We start from the raw sequence: 7,898 nt of genomic DNA on the forward strand, positions 1-7,898 counted from the left end.
AAGTTTGTGTTTTATTTTAGTTTTATTAAGAAGAATGTTTATTTAATTTCTATAGCACTTGTGATGAATATAGTTGGCTAAATTTTTGTACTAAGATTAGAGGTGAAGTTTAATTATTTAAATATTATTTTCGGATCAATATAAAATTTCTATTATAAGCTTGATCGATTGAAGAATTTTATTATTGGATATTTTGATTATCTATATATTTATCTTGATTCATTGTGATTTTCGAATACAGTGAATGCTTGAAGAATCCTTGTGATATTTAAATAGATTTATGAATGTTTTAATCATCAATCGTTCATGCTTAATCATTAGTGATTATTTTCTTGACCTTAAATGCTGAATTTTCTAATTAAATGGAATCATTATTTTAGTTTAATTGAAGTAAATCGATCGGAAACAATATTCTAAATTATTAGATAGAACCTCGAAACCTTAATCTTTCTCCATATCAATTTATTTTATCATTTTAGTTTTATTTAGTTATTTCAAAAATCTTTTTCTTAGTAATCTTATTTTATATTCGATCGCACGTTTCTTTTAGTATTTTCTTTTCATTACTTGAGTTTATTTTCTTTATCACAAAAGTCAATCCCTATGGATTCGACCCTGTGAGGTACTACAACACATGTATACTTGCAAGTAAAACTACACTAAATTTTTGGTTCATTAGTTTGAGTCATAGTTTAGGCACAACAGTAGGAAGTGGCGATGACCCATGTAACAATATTTCCGACCATAGGGAAGCCACATGGACTCTATGTGCATATTGTAGATTGGACATGCCAACTTGCCTTTAATGCTCCAACCCGAAAGGTTCCTCATACGCGAGAAAATAATTAATTGTCTACAACAAAGCAGCATCCAAGCGAAAAGCTTGGCCTACCATTGCATTGTACATCTCAATGCTATTTTCCCACAGATCCTCTAGTTCATCAAGCAATAGGCGGAGATAAACATTAATTTCATTCCTAGGCGACGTAGGACCATGTATGAGTAATGACAACATGAAGAACGGATCTTTCATGCATAACCATGGTGGCAAGTTATATGGGACTAGAATCACAGGCCATATACTATATGGTTTAGCCAAATTGTTGAACGGATTGAAGCCATCACTAGCAAGAATGAGCCGAACATTGCGAGAATCCCTAGCAAACCAAGGATGATCTCTATCAAATTTCTACCACACCTCAAAGTCGGCTGGATGTTTCAAAGTGTTATCATCTCCTGATCTTTCTGTTTGATGCTACCTCATGCTTTTTGCTATTTTCTTGAACATGAATAATCTTTGCAATCTCGATTTTGGTGGGAAAAACTGCAATACCTTCTAAGGTACTGGTTGTTGCCTACGTGACGTAGACACCCACCTGGATGAACCACACTTTGGGCACGCTTGCTTGTTGGCATTTTTATTCCAATACAGTAAGCAATCATTTGGATATGCATGTATTTTGATATATTTAAACCCCAAGCCCTGCTCTAAGGACCGTGCCTCATTAAATGAGTTAGGCAAGAGTGCATCAGGAAAAGTAGTCTTCAAAAGTTTAATAAGCATGTCAAATGACTTTACACTGTAGCCACCTATTGTTTTGATGTGCAGCAACTTCACAATGAATGATAGTTTTGAAAAGGTTGTGCAACTGGGATAAAATGGACACCGAGCATCTTTCGATAGTTTTTCCAAAGTGGTTGGTTCTGGGCGCCTTGGTTAGGAAAATCAGTATGTGTATCCATGTCTTTATCAACATCCACGGTGGTAGCGGCATGAATATCACCCAACATCTCATGGATGTCATCAATGTAACCATCATCACCATTGTAAAGATTTTCCCCTGGCTATGGAATGTATTCATTAAAATTCATTGATTCTTGCTCCCCATGAAATATCCATTCTGTGTAAGCTGGATCCATCCCTGTAATGAATAAATCTCCTTCAACCTCATTGATAGAAAGAAACAAGAAATTATGGCATCTTCGACACGGACATCTCACTCGGTTGTTTCTATCAGTGTGAGCTCCAGCCATTGTGAGAAAATGTCTAATCCCTTCAGCATATTCTGTTGACCTAAACCGATCTCTAACATTCATCAAACTTTTGTCCATCTACATGATACACAATATTAATGATTAGAAATTGCGAATTTAGACTTTTCAATAAACATCAAGTATATATGCAACCCCGATGATAGACTAACTATTTGTTGGGTCTGCCCCGTTCTAAAATGAAAGATAGATAAGGAAATCTATAATTGGTGCATAATTCTATCGATGGCCATATACAAGCTCTACTACCATAATAGCATGTGAATTGAAGTTTTTAATTCCAAAGTAACAACAAAGATAGTAATTGTTGAATATAGACTAGAAAATCTCAGCAGTGGTTATGTAGCAACATGTTAAGTGAACTTTAAATTCAACAAAAGCCCTCTATATACACTCAAATTCCATGAAAGGTTTGGATTTGGGCACGGGAAAAAATGACTTCAATCTGTGAGGCATCTCGTTGGCCTTCAAACATAAAAAAGCAAAAGCAAAACCATCTTCTCAACAAATAGCATATCCTATCTAAATTTAGCAATGTACGGCCAAATGCAATTATCATCATCCAAAAAATGAAACAGTGATTGTATAAAAACCCAATAAATATTCTTCAACTAGCATAACACCCAACAGAGACATTGGTGAAAAACAACTAATTAAGCAAAAGTTTGACCCTAACCTTGTGACAATTGAGCACACTTTGGTGAATGAACATTTATACACTATAAGTAAAGGTTGATCCCGTCTCAAAGCACATCCTCTTGAGTTCAGTTCCATTTTGGATGCATCCAGAAAACCAACAAAAACTCAAAAATATGCAAATGGTCCATTCATGTCTATACGGGACTTTAATCAAACAAATGGCATGCAAGTAAAAGTTCAATTTTCAAAATCACTAAATTATGTAGATGCCTAAGTACAATTACAATCTTAACTCTTTACTAGAAATAACACAATTCAAGGAGGCCAACTATTATAGAACAGATGATGCAAATACTCAAGTAATGTAGGTGAGCATTGATGTGGGTTATATTGATGTTGGTAATACGTACCTTAAATGGAGTTGTAAGTGAAAGTGAGATTTAATAGAGGCTCAGAATAAGAGAAATTTTCATGTGTTCTTAACTTGAATCTACAAAAATGGCTTCCTCTAAGCTTGGTAAGTTGAAATCCCCTTCTTGGAGTTTCACTCGATAGCCTGCAACGACAATAGGCAGTGTGCGACCAACATTTGGGGAAAAATAGAAGGGTGTACATGCTGCATATATAGATTTTCTTTTGCATCAATAATTTGGACACTAAAAGTTAAAGATGCGTCGGAATAGACTGGCTTGGTTATTGCGACTATCAAAAATTGACGCTTAACGGTTTGATGGGTTTAATTTCTTTTGTAATTGACAAAATATGACGCAACTAAATGTAGGTCGATGCAAATAAAATTCACACTATGCGTGTGGCTAATCTGACCATTTCTGATGGTTATTTGCAGTACGTTTAATAAAGACGTAAATACTCATTTATTGCGACAATTTATCTAATGATGAAAAAGAATTGGATGTAAAAAGCTGTTTCTATTGTAGTGTGTTGAGAATTTCTTAGGCCATAAAATGTAATTAATATATATTTTATATTAATAACATATGATCAAACAAATTGACTCGTTCTCGAATGTGCTTCCAAGTGTAGAAGTGTCAAGTTGTATCAATGATAAGTCCAGGATAAGTCCAAGGGTTATCAAAGTATTTGTGACATTTTTTTATGTAAAAGAGGTATTGAGTACGAGAGATGAAAATAAATATGAATTTATATTTCTAAAATTATCCAGAACAAAGAGATTTAAGGAAAAAATGTAGAAGTTGAATTAAACTTGCAAGAAGCAATAAAACAAACACTTGAGATGCAATTTTCGCCCATTTCTAGTTTGAAGTTGGTTTTACCTCTAAGTTCATCTTCTCTCAACCATTTTCTCATTCCAAGAGATTATGATCGGTTAAATAAACAATAAGCACACTTTTTCAATATAATCAAGGTGCTTGACAGATTTTATATCAAGTGTAAAAGTGAAAGAAAGCCATCAAAGTCTTGTTACAAGTTCAAACATCAATCGTGCCTTCATGTCTACGACTAATCAAGTTCAAGAACATAGAACTTTAATCCTTCCTATAGTAAAATACAATCTATCAAGTTAATCATTCAAAATTCCATAATCTTGAAGAAAATATAATTCCAAACAGTCATGAGCTACTCATTGAATCACAAGTTAAAGTTCTAGCCTATCATTTTTAAATTAACAAAATGTCTAAAAATGATGAACCTTAATATTTTAAATTGCTGTATGAAAATAAAAGTCGAAGAATAAAAATAACAAGCTGGAAAGCAAAACTTAAAGCAAGTAAAATAAAAATGACCGAATGAGAGCAGCCCACGCCGTCTCCCCCAGTTCTGCAGTAATACAAAAAAGAAAAATGAAGTAAGCTGCCGCTGAATGAAATCCTTCACTCTGCGTCTCAACAAAACTAATCAAAGAAAAAAAATAAAAAGAACTCCCAACGAGAGAGAGGGAGGGTTCCGTCTCCTCAAAACTAAAAACCAAAAGAAACTAAAAAGGAATGAATATCCCCCAGCCTTACGCCGACACTCCTATATCTCTAAAGAAAACAAAAACGTAAAGAAAAGAAAAAAAATAAAAATATAAACAGCCGCCTCTCGTCTAGAAGAACTTAGAACTTAGCAAGAAAATAAAATTCAAAACCAGCCAAGAGAGAGGGACCCCACCGACCCTATACCAAAAACTAAAAACAAGTAAAAGTAAAATAATCCGCCTCTTTCCCTCTGCGTCTTCACAAGACAGAGAAAATAAAATAAAAAAATAACTAAGATCAAGGGTGAGGTAGAGCTCCCTACCCCCACGCCTTCTAGTAAAGCCAAAAATAATGATGGCCATTAAAAGAAAAGATTAATGATATATTTACTACTCTTTTATTATTATTTTACTATTTGTAATATATTTATTTTTTTATTTTTTTCTTTTAAGTATTTTTTTAACATCCTTAGTCATTAAGAAAAAATTTTAAAAATATATAATTTTAATGATAGTCACTTACTTAATCATTAAGTAAAAAAAAAATTTTTTAAAAAATTAAAAATTAAAAAAAGTGGTAAAAGAGTAGTAAAATAGTGGTAAGCTATCATTATTCAAAAGAAAAACCTCTCCTTTTTGCAGTCCAAACCAAGTGATTTCAAATAAAATAAAATTTCGCAAATGCCTCCTATAGTCAAGAATCGAATTTGCCCCTTGAGTCCGCGTGATTTCCTGTTGTATCCCTATTGTCCAGTTCTTGCATTTTGTTCTACTACTAATTTTTTTGTGTATAGTTGGGTGATTTCAAAAATACCCATTTGTTATAAAATTCCTCTCAAATGAAGTGTAAGCAGCTCATGTATTTTTTAATAGTGTCTTGCAACATTTAAATAAGATACAAAATGAATAAAATATGAGGTATTAATTCTGATATAAAACAACTGCATTATAAATCTTTTTAAGTGTAAAAATATCAAAATTTATTAATTTACTCAAATGTCATAATCTACTTCATAATTAAGCGCTTAATTCATTTTGATTAAACAATTTAGTCACTTTAGCAACTTAATTATGTAGTTTTGACACTTTATCACAAATTACAAATGTTTCATATATAAGACTAAAGTTTTATGTTATAAATTACAAATTACAATACATGCAGCTGCAGCCTTTTTAGAACCAGCTTTTATGTGTACTGACAATTTTAAGGAAAGTGTTGAAATGACAGATGATAAAAACTTAAAACTATATTTTCAAAAATATGGTTAATTCAGATGAAAATGAAGCCTTTGAGAAGGAACTAGATAGATACCACATGAAAATGCCAAAGTTATTCACCGCTCAAGCCATAACAATGCTAAATACATGTCATCCTCGTAAGTCAATAATTTATGTTTTTCTTTTTTTATATATAATATGATATTTTTAGTAAATTCTTATGATATTTTGGTTTATTCTTGATAAACTTGGTGAAGACCATGATGCTTTTAAGGATGTGACAGAGCTAGATAAAGAATGCTACATCTATTTTATATCACGATTGACTAGCAATACTTTAGTTGATTGCGTGATAAATGATTGAGTATTTCATGGTTGGATCACTTTGACAAGTATTTTTTATTTGAATTCTTTTAAATACATCCACTTTTGCATCTCTTTATATACTACACTGATGTGATCGGTCAAAATAATTATTTTATATTAAAAACAAGTAATGCAGTCAATCACAATTATATTAATAGAGTGTGCAATAAATACGTAAGAGTAACTACACAAAGAGTTTTTGTTTTTCCTTTGACTGGCTTATAATATTCTTTCGTTACTAATTAAATAGAATCTCCACCGACTTGTTGAATTCACTAGAAGAAAACTATTTATTTGTTAAAAATTATTTTCCGTCAAAATGAGTTTATTCTCATTGCAAATAATTCATCCATCACAAATACTCATTTTTTTTTGTACTAATTTAATTTTGATTAAATCTTACACAGTCGCATTCTTTATTTTAATTTTTGTCATTCCTACTATTTTGTTATTTTTTTTCCAATCATTATTTTTTTAATGCTCATGTTGTCGACAGTTATTCGAGCTTTTATATGAGCCTTTTCCCAAATATTCACATTTTTTATCACATTTTTTCTGATGGTGAAATACTTTCTTAACCTTTATAAACGGCTATATTTTTGCAGTGGTCATGATCACATCTTTTATTATGTATTTTTTCTGATGTATCTATGGGCCAAAGGTGAAGATTATCTTCCACTATCCACGTGATCTTGTTCCTTCTTTATCCTTAATTTTCAATAATATACCACGAATGAGTGCATCTAATGAAGCTGTTTTTACCAGAAAAGTAATGTTAGGTATAGTTTTAGAATATGCAAGTTTTACACATTATTTTTGAAAAATGTAATTCGTTATTTAAAAGTGAATTTTTTACATTGATTCCAAATTTGTCAACTTTTTATGGGAGTACACGAGACTTATTATATAAAACATTTCCCTTATTATAATGCTCAACTTCCTATTCTTCTATACCTTTGTCGTAATAAGAAATACTTGTTTTTTATTTTTCTAATCCATTTTATTTTGTGCATGTATGCTGCGGCGAGACAAAAGACAATTTATTTATTTGAGCAATTTAAAAAGAGAAATACAACCTTTCTAGTTTCTACGTCCAAGCAAAGGTGAATTTTTTTTTTATTTTTTTTTATTTTTTTTTATTTTTTTCACTTGGGCAATGGAAATGGATGGGTACGAACTAGGATGCTAGTCAAAGAGAGGTAATTCACTTTCACATACAACAATTTATGGAAATTGCTTTGTGCTGATCATACCTTTCATATTGCTACCGTTGGAGCACTACTCATTGTGTTTCCATTAAATGCTTGGGGGTTTGCTTCTCCGCTATGAAATAGATTGGAGATCTGTTGAAAGGTGTTATGTAATCGGTTGAAATGTGTTATGTAATCGGACGTATATTCCATCATGAAGGAACTCAAAAAATCTGTTGACGTGGGTGCTATAATACCCTTTTGGATATTATGAATGTGAATGCACAACTTGGAAGAAAAATGATCAACCAGAATGTTGGAAAGAGGATCCATATTAGTAAGGCACAAGTTAGGACACTGGAAATGTAAATAATGGGTCCAATGACATGACGGTAGCTCGTGTTTGGAAAATGGGCTATCACTTCCGCTACAACCATGTAAAGGAATGATATTGGAATGAAAACAATCACGAATATAACACCCATATCCAACCA

The 7,898-nt window shown here is 31.9% G+C and overlaps 1 long non-coding RNA gene across 1 annotated transcript; it reads right to left on the bottom strand.

The window, feature by feature from the left end:
* Positions 1-1,432: 1,432 nt before the first annotated feature.
* LOC122300247 lies at positions 1,433-4,862 on the bottom strand. Its single transcript, XR_006239962.1, has 2 exons — positions 2,729-4,862; positions 1,433-2,112 (listed from the first exon to the last, which is right to left on the bottom strand). It is a non-coding gene; the product is annotated as an uncharacterized LOC122300247 (long non-coding RNA).
* Between the last annotated feature and the right edge of the window lie 3,036 nt (positions 4,863-7,898).

This window comes from Carya illinoinensis, chromosome 2, assembly GCF_018687715.1.
Source record: "Carya illinoinensis cultivar Pawnee chromosome 2, C.illinoinensisPawnee_v1, whole genome shotgun sequence".
Lineage (NCBI taxonomy): Eukaryota > Viridiplantae > Streptophyta > Magnoliopsida > Fagales > Juglandaceae > Carya > Carya illinoinensis.